The sequence below is a fragment of the Hyla sarda genome, chromosome 7 (assembly GCF_029499605.1).
Source record: "Hyla sarda isolate aHylSar1 chromosome 7, aHylSar1.hap1, whole genome shotgun sequence".
Lineage (NCBI taxonomy): Eukaryota > Metazoa > Chordata > Amphibia > Anura > Hylidae > Hyla > Hyla sarda.
The window spans coordinates 82803879-82825575 of record NC_079195.1 but is presented as its reverse complement, the minus strand read 5'-3'; the positions used below and the strand labels follow the sequence as shown (position 1 = coordinate 82825575).

Genomic DNA, 21697 nt, shown 5'->3' with positions numbered 1-21697 from the left:
TATTTTATATAAATAAAAGTAATAATAATGCAATAGGTTGTTTCCATAGATATGAAATTTAACAACTGAATTTTTTTCCTGATACCAAGGTTAAGACCTGTGAAAGAGGGGACATACCCCTTTGGGTATGATCACACTGAGGAATTTGCTGCAAAATTCTGCTGCAAAATGAACTTTTTTTTTTGCGCTGAATTTGCGCGTAATGCACATGGAATTTGCCCATAATGCAGGCGGAATTTGCACAGAATTCAGCATGGCATAGGAGAAAAAAGAAGAGGAAGAGGAGGAGGAAACAGGAGTGTGAGGAGTAAAGTCGGCCATTTTTATCCATGCTCTTCACATGGTGATGTATTGCACCTGCTGGCTAGCCCTTAACAGAAGCACCAAAATGTCCAAAAAAAGGGTTGCATCCAAAATGAGTGTGGACCTGGATAATCTCATCACTGAGGTATGTTTCCAAATGGGCTGTCACCTTCTCTAGGAGACTTCGGCTGTCCAGGCATGCTGGTAGTTTTTCAACAGCTGGAGGCATGCTGGTTGGGAAACACTGTACTACAAAGGCCAGAGTCCAGTCTGATAGGCCTTTCAGGAGTCTAGGAGAGCTGGGTAGGAGCCTTCGGCTGTCCAGGCATGCTGGGAGTTGTAGTTTTTCAACTTCTGGAGGCATGCTGGTTGGAAAAATCTGGTTTATAATCTATTGTGCCTGCAGTTGTTGTGAAAGTACAACACTCAACATAGCAAGATAGATTGCCAGTAGATTTGCGCCAGGACTATCCCACTACGACACAGTGCCAGAACTTGATTCCATGTCATAAAAGTGGAGTACAGGTGTACAGGTCAACAGATAAGTATGAATACATTTTTACATTTGTTAATTTTTTTTTAAATCTTTTATCTTTTTAGGTACAGTCACGTCCACTTTTGTATAATCAAGCTGATGCACACCACAGCAAAAGGCAAGCAATCCGTGATGTGTGGGAAGAAGTTGCAAACACCATATTCACAAACTATGAGGAAATGAGTGACCTGGCCAAAAAGGATGTTTGTAAGTTATTTGGATTTAAACACTTTATAATGCAAGGCATATCCGCACACCCCCATTTACAAGTACTTAACCCCTTCCCACTATAGGACGCATGCATACGTCCCAGCACCTGACATGTTCGCGCACTGGGACATATGCATTCGTCCTAGCGATCTCCTGCACTGCTGCGGGCAGTAGCGGGACCTGGCTATCAATCACAGCCAGAGTCCAGCCGCAGCTGACGGGGCAGCAATCGCGCCGGTACCGGCAGCATTAACTCCATAGATGCCGTGATCAATCCTGATCAAGCATCTATGGTGTTGACATCGGGAACGTGCTCCCCCTGTTCACCAACGTGGTTGCTGCAATAAGATTGCGGGTCGCCGTTGGTTGCTATGGCAGCAGGAGGTCAGATCATGACCTGCTGTCTGCCTGCTATGGAAACCTGTGAGATCCAGCCACAGGCTGGATCGCACAGGCTGTACTGTGTGCAGCTGATCGGGTCATACTGTGCTGCAGTACATATGTATTGCAGCATGGTATAACCTGTAAAAAAAAAAAAATGTAAAGTTATTAAATAAAAAAGTATGTAGTGTAAAAAAAATAAAAAATAAATTCCCCTTTCCCAATAAAAGCCCTTATTATCACCAAAAAAGATCAAAAAACAAAATCATATACATAATAGGTATTGCCATGTCTGTAATGACATGTACTGTAAAAATATTAATTATCCCGCCCGGTGAACGCAGTAAACAAAAAAAACAAAAAATAAGCACAAAATTTGCCAATTTAGGTACAAATAGAGGAATAAAAAATATCAAAAGGTAGCACATACCACACAAATTATACCAATGAAAAGTACAGCTCATCCCGCAAAAAATAAGCCCTTGCTTAATGGTGTCAGACGAAAAATAAAAAAGTTAGGGCTGTTGGAAATTGAATGTCAGAAAAATAATTTAGCTCCAAAAATGAAAAACAACATCTAAAATGGGTCAGTAATCGTACTGACCCACAGAATAAATATAACATCACTTTTACCACACAGTGTACACCCTAAAATATAAAGTAAAAAACAGAAATTTTCCTTTTTTTCACAATATATTTAATTTTTTTTACAAAAAAAGCTGCATTTGTCAACAAATATGCACCACTTTAAAGTATTGTATAAGCTGACCCGAATATAAGCCAAGGCCCCTAATTTCACCCCAAAAAACCCAGGAAAAGTTATTGACTCGACTATAAGCCCCCCCCCTGTCATCATCCAGACCCCCGTCATCATCCCCCCCCCTTCATCATCACAGCCTGTCAATCCCTTCATCAGTGGTCTTCAACCTGCGGACCTTCAGATGTCGCAAAACTACAACTCCCAGCATGCCCGGACAGCCATCGGCCTTTGTCATCATCCAGACGCCCCCTTTAGTTTTCTACTCACCTCCCCTCGATGGGAATGAAGGGTGAGCTGGTCCGGGCCATCTATGCTGCAGGGACCGTCCGGTGGGGAGGGTTAGTTGTAGTGGGCTGTCCATTTTCACCCAGGGGGGGGCCCTCTTCTCCCCGCTCCGGGCCTGCCCCGGACTAGTGACGTTGCCTTGACGATGACGCACAGGGACGTTCATGCGCGTCCCTGTGCGTCGTAGTCAAGGCAATGTCACTAGTCCCGGGCAGGCCTGGAGCGTGGAAAAGAGGGCCGCCCGGGTGAAAATGTACAGCCCGGAACGACTAACCCTCCCCACCGGACGGTCCCTGCAGCATACAGTAGATGGCCTGGACCAGCTCACCATTCCTTCCCACCGAGGGGAGGTGGGTAGAAAACTAAAGGGGGTGTCTGGATGATGACGAAGGCCGCAGTGGTCTTCAACTTGCGGACCTCCAGAGGTTTCAAATCTACAACTCCCAGCATGCCCGGACAGCCATTGGCATGCTGGGAGTTGTAGTTTTGCAACATCTGGAGGTCCGCAGGTTGAAGACCACTGAGAAGGGATTGACAGGCAGAGAGTTCACTCAAGTATAAGCCGAAAAATCGTGCTGAAAAACTCGGCTTATACTCGAGTATATACGGTACAATATGTCACGAAAAAACAATCTCATAATCACTCCCTTCAGAAAAAAAGTTATTTCCATTTTAAAGAGACACATGTAAAAACATTTATTAAGTTTTTAAAACCTGGTCATTAACCCCTTAACGACCAAGGACGTATATTTACGTCCTTGGCCGGCTACCGCAATATAACGCGGGGTCACGCGGTGAACCCGTGTCCTATCGGGTCGGTCCCGGCATGTAACTGAAGCCGGGACCTGGGGCTAATAGTGCGTGGCAGCGATCGCGGTGCCGCGCGCTTATAACCCTTTAGACGCGGCGTTCAACGTTTAATGCCGCGTCTAAAAATGAAAGTGAAAGCTTCCCTGCTGCTCAGTGGGTCTGATCGGTAACACCGCAGTGAAAATGCGGTGTCCCGATCAGCTGGGACACGAGCGGAGGTCCTCTTACCTTCCTCCAGCGTGTCCCTTCGGCGATTGATTACTCCAAGCCTGAGATGCAGGCTTGAGCAATCGACCACCGACAACACTGATCAATGCAAAGCTATGGCTTTGCAGTGAACAGTGTATAAGATCAGTGTGTGCAGTGTTAAAGCCCCCTATGGGAGCTATAACATTGCAAAAAAAAGTGTAAAAAAGAAAATAGTTAATAAATTTCATTTAACCCTTTCCCTAATAAAAGTCCAAATCAACCCTCTTTTCCCATAAAAAAAAAACACCATGTAAATAAAAATAAATATAAACATATGTGGTATCGCCACATGCATAAATGTCCGAACTGTAAAAATATATCATTAATTAAACTGCACAGTCAATGGCGTACGCGCAAAAAAATTCCAAATTCCAAAATAATGTATTTTTGGTTACTTTTTATATCATGAAAAAATGAATAAAAAGCGATCAAAACATCCAATCAATACAAAAATGGTGCCGCTAAAAACTTCAGGCGCAAAAAATTAGCCCTCATACCGCCCCATACGCGGTAAAATAAAAAGTTATAGGGGTCAGAAGATGACAATTTTTAACGTATACATTTTTCTGCATGTAGTTATGATTTTTTTTTACAGAAGTACAGCAAAATCAAACCTATATAAGTAGGGTATCCTTTTTACCGTATGGACCTACAGAATAAAGGTCGCACAATGATTTTTTTTTCCGTTTCGCCGTACATTTTTGGGTAAATGACTGATGTCACTGCAAAGTAGAATTGGTGGCACAAAAAATAAGCCATAACATAAATAGCGGTACCATAGACATGCACTTGGGGTATATCATGTGACTTTTCAAACGGAAGCTCAATCCATATTCACACATAGAAACAAATGACACTGCACACGATATGCGATTTAAAATTATTTGATTTTTAGTGATATTAACCAAGAGGTTACTTTTAGCAAAATTACAGCAATATTCACCCACAGTGCTCACTGAACTGCGCGACTGTCCATATGGTCTCCGGCTTATGCTTCACCCTTTCCGGGCTTTCCAGAATCCATAAGGTTCACCTTCCTCTCACGATGGAGAAGCCGCAATGAGCACCAGACACTTCCGACGTTTCGGAGGCCACACCTCCTTTCTCAAGCATCCCTACCGTGCACCCATCACCAATTACATAGTCATCAATTCTCGCGAGAGGTTACCTCTATAACGAGAAGGTAAGTGTTAAATTTTCTTAACAAATAACATTAAAACCATGAATTTAAAACGCAGCATATATATTGGATATTTTATCACAGAAAAAACGTAAAATTACAGGTTTCATTAAGCCCATGAGGCCATAATGAATTTAATGTTTCTATCCAAAAGACTTCTCTTTGTAACAGTTTTATTTTAATAGCAGCTTCAGTTGAACCTTCTACCCCCTTCAATAACATCCATCTTAATTCACTGAGTTGATGTCTATGTTCTACAAAGTGTTTGGCTACCCCAGTTTCTCCACATTTTTTAACCTGTTCCTCCCCTATTCCTTCATTCATCATTTTTCGGATTAGAGACCGATGTTCATTAATCCGGAATTTCACACTTCTAGCTGTTTGGCCGACATAAATACGTCCACAGGGACATTTTAGTAGATAAATTACCTGTTTAGAGTTGCAACTATAATAACCATTCACAGGATATTTGTTCCCTTTCAGAGGATGACTAATCTGATCACATTTAATAATAATATTGCAGTTTTGACAATTTAAACATATGTAGGTTTCTTTCTTTTTAGATTGTAAAAACATTTGTTTTGGTGTTTTTTTATTTTTAATATCTGCTTTAACCAAATAGTTTGCAATCGCTTTACCTTTCCTAAAACAAATCCTGGGGAACTCTTAAATAGTGACCCGAACTTCGGGTCTGCACAGAGTATACCCCAGTATTTATTTATAGTTTTCTTAATTAAATGAACATGTCTATTGTACGTAGAAAAAAATGCTACATTTTCATTTCCTTCTTTCTTATCCTGTTTTTTTTTCTTTTTCCTTAATTTCTCTCTTGTGATTTCTTGTACTTCATCACCCACTTTTCTTACTAAATTTTCATTATATCCACGTTCTACGAATTTTTCTATAAGCATCTCTTTATTTGTTACATACTCCTCTATTGTACTACAGATGCAACGTGCCCTAACAAACTGTCCCCGTGGTATCCCTTTAAATGTCTGGGAAGCATGCTGGCTTTGAGGTAGTAATAAATTATTTCTATCTGCTTCTTTTTTAAACAGGGTGGTATTCAAACGTGTCCCATTTTTGACCACTTTCACGTCTAGATAATGGATTTGCTGGAGATGTGCCTCAACTGTAAACTCAATCAAAGAATGACATTCATTTAACTGTCTAATAAATTCTTGTAATTCTTCATATGTGCCGATCAAGGTGAGGAACACGTCATCCACATAACAAATCCATGTCTCCACATGGGAGCTCAAGGGCAATGATGGGTTGAGGCGCTCCTTGAACCTGGACATGAAAATATTAGCTACACTAGGTGCGACAGGGGACCCCATCGAAGTCCCCTGTATCTGTAAAAAGAAATCTTCTCCAAATCTAAAATAATTTTTAGTAAGTACCATCTCCAGCAAATCCAAAAAATAAGCCATCATATGGATTTTTAGGTGAAAAATTTTAAGGGTTATGATTTTAAAAGGTGAGGAGGAAAAAACAAAAGTGCAAAAACTGAAAAACCTGTGGTCCTTAACCCCTTAAAGACGCAGGACGTATATTTACGTCCTGCGCTGGCTCCCGCGATATGAAGCGGGATCGCGCCGCGATCCTGCATCATATCGCGTCGGTCCCGGCGCTCATCAACGGCCGGGACCCGCGGCTAATACCACACATCGCCGATCGCGACGATGTGCGGTATTAACCCTTTAGAAGCGGCGGTCAAAGCTGACCGCCGCTTCTAAAGTGAAACTTAAAGTGACCCGGCTGCTCAGTCGGGCTGTTCGGGACCGCCGCGGTGAAATCGCGGCATCCCGAACAGCTGATCGGACACCGGGAGGGCCCTTACCTGCCTCCTCGGTGTCCGATCGACGAATGACTGCTCCGTGCCTGAGATCCAGGCAGGAGCAGTCAAGCGCCGATAATGCTGATCACAGGCGTGTTAATACACGCCAGTGATCAGCATAGGAGATCAGTGTGTGCAGTGTCATAGGTCCCTATGGGACCTATAACACTGCAAAAAAAAAGTTAAAAAAAGTGTTAATAAAGGTCATTTAACCCCTTCCCTAATAAAAGTTTGAATCACCCCCCTTTTCCCATAAAAAAAATAAAACAGTGTAAAAAAATAAATAAATAAACATATGTGGTATCGCCGCATGCGTAAATGTCCGAACTATAAAAATATATCATTAATTAAACCGCACGGTCAATGGCGTACGCGCCAAAATATTCCAAAGTCCAAAAAAGCGTATTTTGGTCACTTTTTATACCATTAAAAAAATGAATAAAAAGTGATCAAAAAGTCCGATCAAAACAAAAATCATACCAATAAAAACTTCAGATCACGGCGCAAAAAATTAGTCCTCATACCTCCCTGTATGTGGAAAAATAAAAAAGTTATAGGGGTCAGAAGATGACATTTTTAAACGTATAAATTTTCCTGCATGTAGTTATGGTTTTTTCCAGAAGTGCGACAAAATCAAACCTATATAAGTAGGATATCATTTTAACCGTATGGACCTACAGAATAATGATAAGGTGTAATTTTTACCGAAATATGCACTGCGTAGAAACGGAAGCCCCCAAAAGTTACAAAATGGTGTTTTTTTTTCGATTTTGTCGCACAATGATTTTTTTTTCCGCTTCACCGTGCATTTTTGGGTAAAATGACTAATGTCACTGCAAATTTGAATTGGCGACGCAAAAAATAAGCCATAATATGGATTTTTAGGTGGAAAATTGAAAGTGTCATGATTTTTAAAAGGTAAGGAGGAAAAAACGAAAGTGCAAAAATGGAAAAACCCTGAGTCCTTAAGGGGTTAAAGGGGTACTCCGGTAAACTTTTTTTTTCCTTTTTTAAATCAACTGGTAGCAGAAAGTAAAACAGATTTATAAATTACTTCTATTAAAAAAATCTTAATCCTTCCAGTACTTATTAGCTGCTGAATACTACTTTTTCTTTTTGGAACACAGAGCTCTTTGCTGACATCACAAGCACAGTGCTCTCTGCTGATATCTCTGTCCATTTTAGGAACTGTCCAGAGCAGCATATGTTTGCTATGGGGATTTTCTCCTACTCTGGACAGTTCTTAAAGTGGGGCAGAGATGTCAGCAGAGAGCATTGTGCTTGTGATGTCAGCAGAGAGCTCTGTGTTCCAAAAAGAAAAAGTAGTATTCAGCAGCTAATAAGTAGTGGAAGTATTTAGATTTTTTTAATAGAAGTAATTTACAAATCTGTTTAACTTTCTGGCACCAGTTGAAGAAAAAAAAAAGTTTTCCACTGGAGTACCTCTTTAAGGTAAAAAATGGGTCCGTCCTTAAGGGGTTAAAGCATTAATCCACCTTTAAAAAATGAACCCCTATCTTAAGGATAGAAGATAATTTTGAGATTGTTCGGGGGTCGAATGCTGAGACCCCCTTTGATCTTCCTTTCATGGCCCTGGCTCTCTGGCTAGAGAGCACGTGTCGACCACTGAACGAAGCGGTGGCCGACACGCCCCCTCAATAAAGCGCTATGGGAGAGCCGAATCGCTGCCTTCAGCAATCTCTTGCTCAGCCCTAGCACGGTATTGAAGGTGGGTGTTGGCCGCTGCTTCATTCGGTGGTCGACACACGCTCTCTAGCCAGAGAGCCTGGGCCACGTACCGGAGATCACGGAGGGCCTAGGCGGTCAGATCCCCCACAATCTCAAATTTATCCCCTATCCAAGATAGTTTTTTCAAAGCTGGACTACTGCGTTAAGGACTCAGGACACACAGTTAGGCCCTGTGGTTTTACGGTTCCCGCATCATACCAGGCGGAGAAGCGGAATCAGATGCCTGCTGAAATCACAATGGCAGCGGAGGGATTGTGGCCTCTGGCCCAGTGGCAGGGGACATAGTAGAACAACAGCAAGAGGTAAGGCTGTACCTCCTGCTGTTGCATAGCATCATCTATCAGCATGCACAAAAGGTCATGCAACAGCATGAGGCAAACACTGATGCGTGAACCTACCAATTTTCACTGTCAGGGCATGCCGTAAATAGTATTTATTTCCAATGTGTTTTTTTTTTTAACAAATTTTTTTTATTTTTTTTTAATTATCTAACGCAGTGAAAGAACTGAAGACCAGAGGAAATCAACCCGTGATTATTTTATGAAGGCACATAAAAATTATGAAGCCAGTGGGTCCTCACCATCAAATAAGCCCAAAATTCCGTACGAACAAGAATTGAGCTTCTTGCTTCCAACACAAAAACCTTGTAAGTATCCTTATTATCTTTTTATGCATTTTCATTATCCTCTTCATGTTGTGTAAGATCTGTACACACTGGTCCCACTCCCCGACTATGACGTTGGCTCAAAAGCTGACCCCACGTCATAGCTGGGTGATCACAGTAGATATCAGCTACAAGGACCCATGTCTAATGCCAAACATCACCATTTTCATCAGATCAGTGATCTGATGCTCCATGTATGAGATCCATGATGGAGCAGCAGAGCGCCGATAACACTGTTCAAAGATGGTATGCTAGTTTGCTGTATGTATTTATGACATTTAAATTGAAAAATAAATAAATATTTGTGGTCGTTGCTACATGACTGATATGCGTACAACCCTAGTACTAACCTAACAACCAACTGTAACCAATAACCTTTCAACCTCAACTAAGCAGTCTGAAGTGTGCCATAACTGCGGCGTAAAGAATATGCCTGGAAAAGAGGGCATACCCTGTGGTAAGTGTGATGAAATGAAAAGAAGGGGGGGTGGGTGGGAGCGAAGAACCCACAGCGTCATTGAAGGGGGGAGAGCCGTGGGTTTTATGGTCATCCCGCTCCTCCCACAATTACAGTCCAGCTGCGCAGGCCTTACCATTTGTGGTCGTTGCTACATGACTGATATGCGTACAACCCTAGTACTAACCTAACAACCAACTGTAACCAATAACCTATCAACCTCAACTAAGCAGTCTGAAGTGTGCCATAACTGCGGCGTAAAGAATATGCCTGGAAAAGAGGGCAAAACCCGGATTTAAACAAACATTTGTTTATTGCAGAATACAACACAAGAGACTGGAATGCGCTAGCCATTTCTTTGCGAGGGTTAGGGATATACTGCATGTAGCATCTGCATTTCCAACATCCTAATTTCATGATTACGTGGGTTGGGACCCCGTGCTTAGAAGTGGCTGTAGCTGCGCCAACACGGAAGGAGTGACCGGATAATGAAGTCGGGACTCCTCCCAGCGACCTGACCGAAATGGGTAAATGTTTGATGAATTGAGAAGTAGTTAGCGGGTTGGATCTGAAATGGAGTAAAGGGTCGTCAGCTGATAGGTTAACACAGGCATTCAACAATTCACGGAGGACTGTGACAGGACACCATTTGTGCACGGTGGGGAAAACCGGACAATCACAGTTTGACCCGGAGACGAGGTCTTGGTCTGACTGAGGGACAGCTCGAAATGATCAGAGACATGTGACAGCTGACTGACCTTAGGAAAGGGCGCGTTAATGGTCCGAGCAGTACACTCACCCGGTCTGAGAAACCCATAATAGGCAAGATACATGGCCGCTATTAATGTGAGGCTATCACGAGTACCCAATGGTGTGGAGTCTAACAAGTCGGACAACTGCCTGAACATGTTGCCTGTGATTGGTTGTCTGACTGGGCTGCGAGGGACTTCCTTCTCAAGGATGCCCTTCAGAGCGGACTTCACCAAGCGAGAAGAGAGTATAGAGTAACTACGGGTATTGGTCAAGGATAAATGGTGTTGGATACCGGCTAGATAACTCTTAATAGTATTGTGGGATAAATGCAGTGTGGTATGGCAAAACCCGACATATGCTAACAGGAAGGGAACTGAAATCTTGTCGCCCTCGGCGTGCTTGGATCTGAATTTGGAAAATGAGTTCCACGCCGTACCATAAATTTTTCGCGTATTTGCGGACAAGGAATCACTGACCAAACGTTTGGCTATCCCAAGGTGCTGGTTCAGTTCATGACTAGTGAATGGAACGGGGGAACTTGCGCCCCTATGGAATCGGCTTCTGGCATCACCTGAAAGAAATGTGACAGGTTGTTCCTAGATAAGGCATCTGCTGCAATATTCTGGACTCCTTCAATGTGAGCACATGTGAAAGTAAATGTATGTAGTAGGGACAGCCAAACTAACCGTCTAGCCAAGCTCATTTATCTATAGCTGACCGTCTAACACCAGGACAGAGAGAGAGTATCCGAAGACGTGCCGGATGAGAATTGTATACGTGACTGGACCTAGACAAGTATGTGCCCGGTGACAAGTGCGAAACGTTATACAAGTACCTTAACAACCTAGAACACCCTGAAGAGCATCTTTAGGAACGAGACTACACAGAGAAAGGAATGCACCGACAACGCAAGCAATCACAACCTGAAAACGTGTCAGGTTCATGAGGTGATTACTTGGACAACAATAAACAACTCTTTAAACCAGGACAGAGGGAAAGTATCTGAAGACGTGTCGGATGAGAATCGTATGCGTGACCGGGCCTAGACGAGTATGCGCCCGGTGACAAGTGCGAAACGCTATACGAGTACCATATCAACCTAGAACACCATGAAGTACATTTTTGGACATGACTACACAGAGAAAGGAGCGCATCGACAACGCAAGCAATCACAACCTGAAAGCGTGTCAGGTTCATGAGGTGATTACTTGGACAACAATAATCAACTCTTTAAACCAGGACAGAGGGAAAGTATCCGAAGACGTGTCAGACGAGAATCGTATGCGTAACCGGGCCTAGACGAGTATGCGCCCGGAGACAAGTGCGAAACGTTATACGAGTATCATATCAACCTAGAACACCATGAAGTACATTTTTGGGACATGACTACACAGAGAAAGGAGCACATCGACAACGCAAGCAATCACAACCTGAAAGCGTGTCAGGTTCATGAGGTGATTACATGGAGAACAATGTACGACACTTTAAACCAGAACAGAGGGAAAGTATCCGAAGACGTGTCGGACGAGAATCGTATGCGTAACCGGGTCTAGACGAGTATGCGCCCGGTGACAAGTGCGAAACGTTATACGAGTACCATATCAACCTAGAACACCATGAAGTACATTTTTGGGACATAATTACACAGAGAAAGGGGCGCATCGACAACGCAAGCAATCACAACCTGAAAGCGTGTCAGGTTCATGAGGTGATTACTTGGAGAACAATGTACGACACTTTAAACCAGAACAGAGGGAAAGTATCCGAAGACGTGTCGGACGAGAATCGTATACGTAACCGGGTCTAGACGAGTATGCGCCCGGTGACAAGTGCAAAACGTTATACGAGTACCATATCAACCTAGAACACCATGGAGTACATTTTTGGGAAATGACTACACAGAGAAAGGAGCGCATCGACAACGCAAGCAATCACAACCTGAAAGCGTGTCAGGTTCATGAGGTGATTACTTGGACAACAATAAATAACTCTTTAAACCAGGAGAGAGGGAAAGTATCCGAAGACGTGTCGGACGAGAATTGTATGCGTAACTGAGTCTAGATAAGTGTGTGCCCAGTGGTAAGTGCGAAAGTTTATACGAGTACCATGACAACCCAAAACATCGTGAATTCCGTTTTTTGAGAACGTGACAATATCGTAAAAGAGGTGCACCGACAACACAAGTAAACACAACCTGAAGACGTGTCAGGTTCATGAGGTGATTACTTGGATAATAAAACAAATCTTATCACCTATGTGTGGCGTTATTGCTGTTCTGAAGGCGTGTCAGTAACAACCGTGCAACGTACCCCCTGCAGGCGTGGCAGGCATGATGGGTATACATCACCTATGTGTGGCGTTATTGCTGTTCTGACGGCGTGTCAGTAACAACCGTGCAACGTACCCCTGCAGGCGTGGCAGGCATGATGGGTATACATCACCTATGTGTGGTGTTATTGCTGTTCTGAAGGCGTGTCAGTCATAACAATTATGCGACGTACCCTTTCTGTAACATGACAGGCTTAACAGGTAAATACCACCTATGCGTAATGTCAGTGTCGTTCAGAAGGCATGTCAGTACCAACGATAATGAAACATACCCCGTCTGCAACGGTTTACTGGGTAAGCCCCGCCTGTGCGTCGTGTAATTGTCGTTCTGAATATGTGTCAGCAGCGACAACTGCTATGTATCACCCTGCCTATATAAAGATGCGTGCAGAACGACTACGTGTGAAACTGTCGTGAACCGCTATGCATGGCTGTACCACCAACTTGATGAACCTATACTCGGGCCAACCATATACGCGTATAGACCACCAGTGAACGCCTGAAGCTAACCACGACCGATGGCAGAGAATATGCCGGCAAGTAGTAACTATTATGACCACATACCTGCGTACGGGGCCACACCCCATGTGCTGTATGAGCATGTGCGCTGCACAAAACTGCGGGCGAACGAACTTCACAAATAGCGCAAGTGCATGTACAGAACACATGCCACGAGTGCACACGCAGCCTGATTCCCGCGTGCACCCGAGTAACATAACCCTACAAACACGCGTGATACAAGTCCTGCGAGCGGGTGTGCAGCACAATCCTTATGAGTGCATATTCAGTAGTAATCCTACGAGTGTGGGCCATGTAATACTATAAACGTGCGTACAGTGTGACTCGTATGAGCGTGTACAAAGTATGATTCCTATGAGTGTGTACAACATGACTCCTACAAGAGCGTGTGTAGTATGAACCCTGCAAGCGAGTACAAGCATGTATACCACGTAAACCTACGAGCAAGTGTACAGTATGGATGCTACATTGGTATGCACCGCATGAACTTTATGAATTATGCGAGCAAGTGAACCGTATAAATGCTACCGGCGAATGTACTGCATAATCCTAACGCGTGTAAAGTAAGAATCCAACAAGCGTGTGTACAGGATATCCTACCAGTGTGCACTGTGTACGGCATGAATCTTATAAGTGTGTACGCAGCATAATGCTACAAGTATGTACAAGCGTGTGTATAGAGTAAATGCTACAAGCATGCACCCCACAAATATGCTCAAGCGTGAGTGCAGTATGAATGCTACAAGCAAGCGTACAGCATGAATCCTAAGGGTGAATGTACGATACAATCCTACAAGCGAGTGTACAGTATGAAACCTGTAGGCAAGTAAACGGCATAAACTCTACAAGTGTGTACTGTATGAAACTTACAGGCGTGTGTGCAGTATAAACCTTACAAAGGGGGTGTACAGTATGACCCTAAAAGCGTGTGTACGGTATAAAACTACAAGCGCATAGAGAACGAATGAACCCTATAAGCGTGTGTGGCGTATAAATGTTACCGGCATGAATCCTACCAACGTGCATGGGTACCAGGATGTGTACAGCATGAACCCTACGGCATGATTCCTATAAGTGAGAATCGTAGCTCCACAACAGCTGGAGGCACGCCGCCCGGAAACACAGAAGTATAAATATAAAATAAATGAAAAGAAAACTGTGAGGAAGTTAGTTAAGAGACAAAGGTTGGAAGTGAGCGCAGCTGTTGATGTAGCGTGCCTTACACTGACCAGATTGGCAGCTGTGGGGGTGAAGCATAAGCCCACAGGGTGGGGCGGAGCGGTGAGTCCGATTGAGTGTAAAGGTGTGCGTGTCTCAGTATACCGGAGACACATATAGATCCTCCCAGCGGCACAGAACTACAAAATGTGATAATGATATATATGTGCAGGAGGCTGTTCACACAGTGCGGTAATCATATACATGTGCAAGAGGCCTAACACATAGCGCGGTAATGATATACATGTGCAGGAGACTGTTCACATAGTGCAGAAATGATAAAATATGCAGGAGACTGTTCACACAGTGCAGCAATCATATACATGTGCAAGAGGCCTAACACATAGTGCGGTAATGATAAGCATGTGCAGGAGACTGTTCACACAGTGCGGTAATGATATGCATGTGCAAGAAGCCTATCACACAGTGCGGTAATGATATGCATGTGCAAGAGGCCTAACACATAGTGCGGTAATGATATGCATGTGCAAGAGGCCTAACACATAGTGCGGTAATGATAAGCATGTGCAGGAGACTGTTCACACAGTGCGGTAATGATATACATGTGCAAGAAGCCTAACACATAGTGCGGTAATGATATGCATGTGCAGGAGACTGATCACACAATGCAGTAATCATATACATGCGCAGCAAGCCGTTCACATAGCGCGGTAATGATATGCACGTGCAGGAGGCTGTTCACATAACAAAGTAATCGTATACATGCGCAGCAAGCCGTTCACATAGTGCGGTAATGATATGCACGTGCAGGAGGCTGTTCACATAACAAAGTAATCATATACATGCGCAGCAAGCCGTTCACATAGTGCGGTAATGATATGCACGTGCAGGAGGCTGTTCACATAATAAAGTAATCATATACATGCGCAGCAAGCCGTTCACATAGTGCGGTAATGATATGCACGTGCAGGAGGCTGTTCGCATAACAAAGTAATCATATACATGTGCAGCAAGCCGTTCACATAGTGCGGTAATGATATGCACGTGCAGGAGGCTGTTCGCATAACAAAGTAATCATATACATGCGCAGCAAGCCGTAAGTAATCATATACAGCCGAATGCCGATATGTAATACAATAACCTGGGGCCGGGCTGACCAAGGGTTTCCCTGAACTCTAGCTCACCTCCGGAGTCCGGGAACAGCCAGCGTTACCCCCGGTCAGCCACGGCCACTTACCACCACCATGCCGGCTGAAGCGACCTTCCAGTCAGCTGACTCGTGCAGTCAGCTGACCGGTGGGAACGTGACTCCACCTCCTGCCGACATCACGTGACAAACCCTCAAGCGAAGAACCCACAGCGTCATTGAAGGGGGGAGAGCCGTGGGTTTTATGGTCATCCCGCTCCTCCCACAATTACAGGCCAGCTGCGCAGGCCTTACCATATATGTGATAAGCCTATCTGGCTGTATTTGGTGGGTTGTACGTGGCCACTGCGGTACGCTTACCGATAGCTTGCTACTCACCCTCGTGTAACGGCGGGCGGTCTCTGTCGGGCTCCCGGTGTAGTTTCAGTGTGCCGGAGCGGCTAACTGCAGTACTAGCAACTAGGGGTTTTGCATGGCTTATAGTTAGCTAGGTAGAATCATTATCACTGTACCATGTTATGTATAATACATTTTTATATTTTTTTTATACAGGAGAATTAAATGTTTTAATTGTATAAGGGTGCTTCTGGCGGTGTTTAATAAAAAAACATTATCTTAAACGGTTCATACACTCGGAATATCATATAGAGTGCGTATGGTTATGAGGTTTTACAATACATTCTTTTCCCCTTTATGTGCAAAGTGTTCTGGCAAGGCTTCTGTACGGTACATATACAGTGGTCCCTCAACATACGATGGTAATTCGTTCCAAACGACCCATCGTTTGTCGAATCCATCGTATGTTGAGGGATCCGTGCAATGTAAAGTATAGGAAGCTGTACTCACCTGTCCCCGTCGCTCCGGACCAGGTCCTCACCGCTCCCGATGCTGTCCCAGGGGCTCCCGATGCTGTCCCGCTGCTCCGGTGTCTTCTTCGTGATCCTCCGACTTCTTCCGCATCTTCTGCAGGGTCCGGGCCTCGCTTTCTGGTGACGTTATTACGCTGCTGCGCCAGCGCGGCGTGCGTAATGACGTAATAACGACGCCGGAAAGCGAGGCCCGGACCCTGAAGATGCGCAAGACACCGGAGGATCGCGAAGTGGACCCGGAGCAGCGGGAATAGGTAAGCGAACCTGCCAGGGATGCTTAAACTGCTATCCGACAGCAGCTTAAGCATTTTGCGCTGTCGGATAGCAGTTAATGCGATGGCCCCGACATATAAAAGCATTGTATGTCGATGCTGACATCGACATGCGATGGCCTCTGAGAGGCCATCGTATGTCGATTTTATCATATGTCGGGGCCATCGTAGGTCGGGGGGTTACTGTACTTGTAATGACTTGTGCAGCGGGTATGCAGGCATAGTGTTGTGTACAGTACAGGCGCACAGCGTTATATGTAGAGGGTACGGTTCTAGGTATGTATTCAGTTTCATATGTTCATAGCATTACATATGGTCGACACGGTTACAATATTACAAGCGGCAAATACAGTATTGCTTTGTTAATTACAGTACATTTTGTTATTCATAGGGTTTATCTACATGTGCATAACTATTATAGAAGTCATAAGGCGTGTTTTCATGATAGCATTTTCAATGCGTTAATTTCATTTCATGTAGTATTTACAGTGGTTTTTTTTACCTTGGTAGATACATTATAGTAATACAGGGCATACGTTTGTAGGATTGGAGGATACGTTTGGATACAATAGGGCTTCTTTGTGCATACACTCTGGACAGTCATACTGTTCTCAGACTTATTGAGTCATACTGTCATGCGCTCTGGGCATTTGTACTGTTCACACGCTTGTTCATATTGGGCACACGCTCAGGGCAAGAATACGGCCATACTCCATAGCAACCATATTGTCCGTACGCTCTCAATATCTATACTGTTCACAGGTTTAGGGTATGTACACTTTCACATGCTAATGGCATTTATACTATTAATTCGCTTGGGGCCGCGTTTCTGGTATGCTTGTTGTGGTCATACCATTTTAAGCTCACTGCATTTATACTTTTCATATGCTCCTGGTAGCTACATGTTTATGGCAGTTATACTGTTCATTAGCCCACGACATTCATATTGTCCACAAGCTCATAGTACTTGTTATTACATGATTGGGCCGTTGATCTATTCATACGCATATGGCAGTTATATCGTTCAGGCAATTTTAGTGTGTACACGATTATTGTGCTCATGATACACGTCTCATAGCCTTATAGTAATTTTTACTGTCATACATTCATGGCGTTTCACTGTCCATACCCTCGTGGCATTTATAATGCCCTTATGCTCGTGGCAATTATACAGATCATATCTTCACGACATTCATTCGTCATACAATATTGTTCATATGCTCATAGCATCTATACTGTTCACACATTCTTAACAGTTACTGGTCAAGTTCTCGTGGCATTCGTGCTGTTCACATTAATAGTGGTCTTACGATCTTGCGATCAGGGTATTTACACTGTTCATATGCTCCTGTTCTTCATACACTCATAGGTTTCATGCGATGCGTGTACTCGTGGTTGTTATGCTGCACATGCGCTTGTGTTTGGCTTCAGACACCCAAGGCATTATACAGTTTATACGCTCATAGTATGATGTTGTTTTCCCAGCATACCTGCCACTTCTGCAGGGAATCGGTCGACACAATGGTTCTTTTCTCTCACATTGCAGAGCAACAGCGTCATGACACATAGGTGGCGTATACCCTTCATATCTGCCACGACTGCACAGGGATACATTGCATAGTCGTTGCTACTGACATGTTTCAGAGTGACAACATCACAACACATAGAAGGTTGTATACTAAGTATACATGCCACGTCTGCAGGGGGATACATCACATAGTTGTTTGTTACGTTTTTCAGAACAACATCATCACGTCTCATAGGCGGTTGTATTCCCTTCGTACCTGCCACATCTGCAGGGGGATGCAGCGCGCCGCAGTTGTTTACTGACACGTTTTCAGAGCAAAAATATTTCGACACATAGGTGGGGTATCCTTCGTACCTGCCACATCTGCAGGGGGATACTTTGCATAGTCATTGGTACTGACGCATATTTAGGGCAACAACATCATGACACATAGGTGATGGTGATCCTTCATACTTGACACCTCTGCAGGAGGATGCATTGTGCAGTTGTTGTTACTGACACGTCTTCAGAGCGTCAACTGCACGACACATAGGCGGTGGTATACCCATTATACCTGTCACGTCTGCAGGGGTACCCATTGCATAGTGGTTGTTACTGACACATTTTCAGAGCTAAAACATCCTCACACATAGGCGGTTGTGTAAAGATCACATGTGACATGGTTGCAGGGGAATTCACTGAGCAGTTATTGTTTTGGTCACGTCTTCAGCTCAATAACATGACGACACATAGGTGGTGGTATTCCCACCATACCTACCATGTTTGCAGGGGGATACGTTGCACAGTTGCTGTTACTGAAACATTTTTAGAATGACAACACCAAGGCACATAGGCGGTTGTATATCGATCATATGTGAATCACCTGCAGGGGTAATTAACGGAGCAGTTGTTGTCATGGTCATATCTCAGAACAATAACATCACGACTAGAGATGAGCGAAATGTAAAAAAAAATTGATTTGGCGGATTCGCCCAATTTTTTGATTTTTTTTTTTCGATCGGAATTTATTTGCTGTGAATATATATTAATAACGGCTATTTCTGGCCTACAGAGAGCCTCAATAGGGGGTGTAGAACACTTTGCTTTGTTCTAAGACGCATATGGAGTGTGCTGGGGTAGTGAAATAATACTGTTATTCAGAGTAACTTGCAGATTACTGGCATTGCTTTTAGAATCACTGCCGCACAATAACAGAGCCTCGAGGTGGCATCAGTATGAGGAGACCATATAGTGGCTGAATGATGCAGCGTGGAGGTTTTGGCAGCATGAGGAGACCATATAGTGGCTAAATGACACAGCGTGGAGGTGTTGGCAGCATGAGGAGACCATATAATGGCTGAATGACACAGCTTGGATTAGGCTGAAGCATGAGGAGACCATAAAAAGGCTGAATGACACAGCGTGGAGGTTTTGGAAGCATGAGGAGACCATACAGTGGCTGAATGACACAACTTGGAGGTTTTGGCAGCATAAGGAGACCATACAGTGGCTGAAAGACACAGCGTGGAGGTGTTGGCAGCATGAGTGTAACACCCACGTTTCTGAAGAACTCCGGTGGATGTGGATCTGCTGTACCTGTGTGTCAGATGACTTGGACCATACCAGGGAGCGGAGTCTAAGGTGCTGCTAGTTATCAACAGAGCCCACAGCAAAGCGGGATGGACTTGCTGCGACAGGCGACACCCAGGTCGCTACCCCTGGCACGGCTCAACCACACAGGTGGCTGAAGAGATCCGAGGCACAGGAAGGATAAGGCAGCTCGTAGTCTGGATAGCAGAAAGTCAGGGCAGGTGGCACAGTAGCATAGTCAAAGCAAAGCAGGAGTTCAGTAGGCAGGCAGCAGAGGAGCAAGGTCAAGTCACAAGAGCAAGAGATCTGATACACGGCAAGGCAATACTGTGGAACGCTTTCTCAAAGGCACAAGGCAACACAGATCTGGCAGGGAACTGAGGAGGGTGGAGGAAATTATAAATGAGCCACAGTTGGATTACACTAATGAGCGTACTGGCCCTTTAAATCTTAAAGCGCGCACCCTAGGGGACGGAGACACGCGTGCCGGAGCAGAGAGGCAGGAGAAACACCTGGAGAGTGATGGACTGGGGCTCGCATGTGGGCGCAGAAGGTAAGGGGACCCGCCGGCAGCAGAAGGTAAGGGGACCATGCGCTCATGGCCAGCATGTGTGGCTGGAGCGCATAACGTAACAATGAGGAGACGCATGAGGAGACCATATAGTGGTTGAAAGACACAGCGTGGAGGTGTTGGCAGCATGAGGAGATCATATAGTGGCTGAATGACACAGCATGGAGGTGTTAGCAGCATGAGGAGACCATATAGTGGATGAATGATACAGCATGGATGTGTTTGCAGCATGAGGAGACCATATAGTGGCTGAATGACACAGTGTGGAGGTGTTGACAGCATGAGGAGACCATATAGTGGCTGGATGACACAGCTTGGATGAGGCTGAAGCATGAGAAACCATATAGTGGCTGAATGACATAGCATGGAGGTGTTGGCAGCATGAGGAGACCATGTAGTGGCTGAATGACACAGCATGGAGGTGTTAGCAGCATGAGGAGACCATATAGTGGATGAATGATACAGCATGGATGTGTTTGCAGCATGAGGAGACCATATAGTGGCTGAATGACACAGCTTGGATGATGCTGAAGCATGAGGAGACCATATAGTGGCTGCTTGACACAGCGTGGCGGTGTTGGCAGCATGAGGAGACCATATAGTGGCTGAATGACACAGCTTGGATGAGGCTGAAGCCTGAGGAGACCATATAGTGGCTGAATGACACAGCGTGGAGGTGTTGGCAGCATGAGGACACCATATAGTGGCTGCTTGACACAGTGTGGAGGTGGCGGCAGCATGAGGAGACCATATAGCGGCTGGATGACACAGCTTGGATGAGGCTGAAGCCTGAGGAGACCATATAGTTGCTCAATGACACAGCGAGGAGGTATTGGCAGCGTGAGGAGACCATATAGTGGCTGAATGACACAGTGTGGAGGTGTTGACAGCATGAGGAGACCATATAGTGGCTGGATGACACAGCTTGGATGAGGCTGAAGCATGAGAAACCATATAGTGGCTGAATGACATAGCATGGAGGTGTTGGCAGCATGAGGAGACCATGTAGTGGCTGAATGACACAGCGTGGAGGTGTTGGCAGCATGAGGAGACCATATAGTGGCTGAATGACACAGCGTGGAGGTGTTGGCAGCATGAGGAGACCATATAGTGGCTGAATGACACAGTGTGGAGGTGTTGGCAGCATGAGGAGACCATATGGTAGCTGAAGAACACAGACGAGGAGACAATAGGGCCTCACAATCTCTAATAAAAGATGAATTTTGAAATTGCAATTGAAGATGTATGGTACCTAGTGCTACCATAAACATATATAGGTAATGTCCTAGGCTCAGCAAAATCACTAAACCATGTAGTTGCTATATGACACATACAAGAGAAGGCAGCAGCATGAGTACACAACCCTTAACATTAAAAGGTGAATGTTGAAATCTCTATTGAAGATGCATGTTAGCTAGTGCTACCGTCGAAAAATGTAAGGCCCAAACCCAGCAACATCACTAAACCATGTAGTTGCTGAATGACACAGACAGGAGCAGTCAGCAGCAGGAGTAAACAAGAGGGTTTCATAACCCCTAA

At 44.6% G+C, this 21697-nt stretch overlaps 1 long non-coding RNA gene across 2 annotated transcripts in view; it reads left to right on the top strand.

Moving 5' to 3' along the window:
- The first annotated feature begins 909 nt into the window (after positions 1-909).
- Positions 910-21697, top strand: part of LOC130281896 (uncharacterized) — a 29271-nt gene continuing 8483 nt past the window's right edge. The window contains exons 1-2 of one of the 2 annotated variants that reach the window (XR_008846156.1): positions 910-1045; positions 8800-8948. This is a non-coding gene — a long non-coding RNA (uncharacterized LOC130281896). Of the gene's footprint in view, positions 1046-2702; positions 2825-8799; positions 8949-21697 lie in introns of those variants that run through there. The other variant, XR_008846157.1, reaches the window with a different exon arrangement.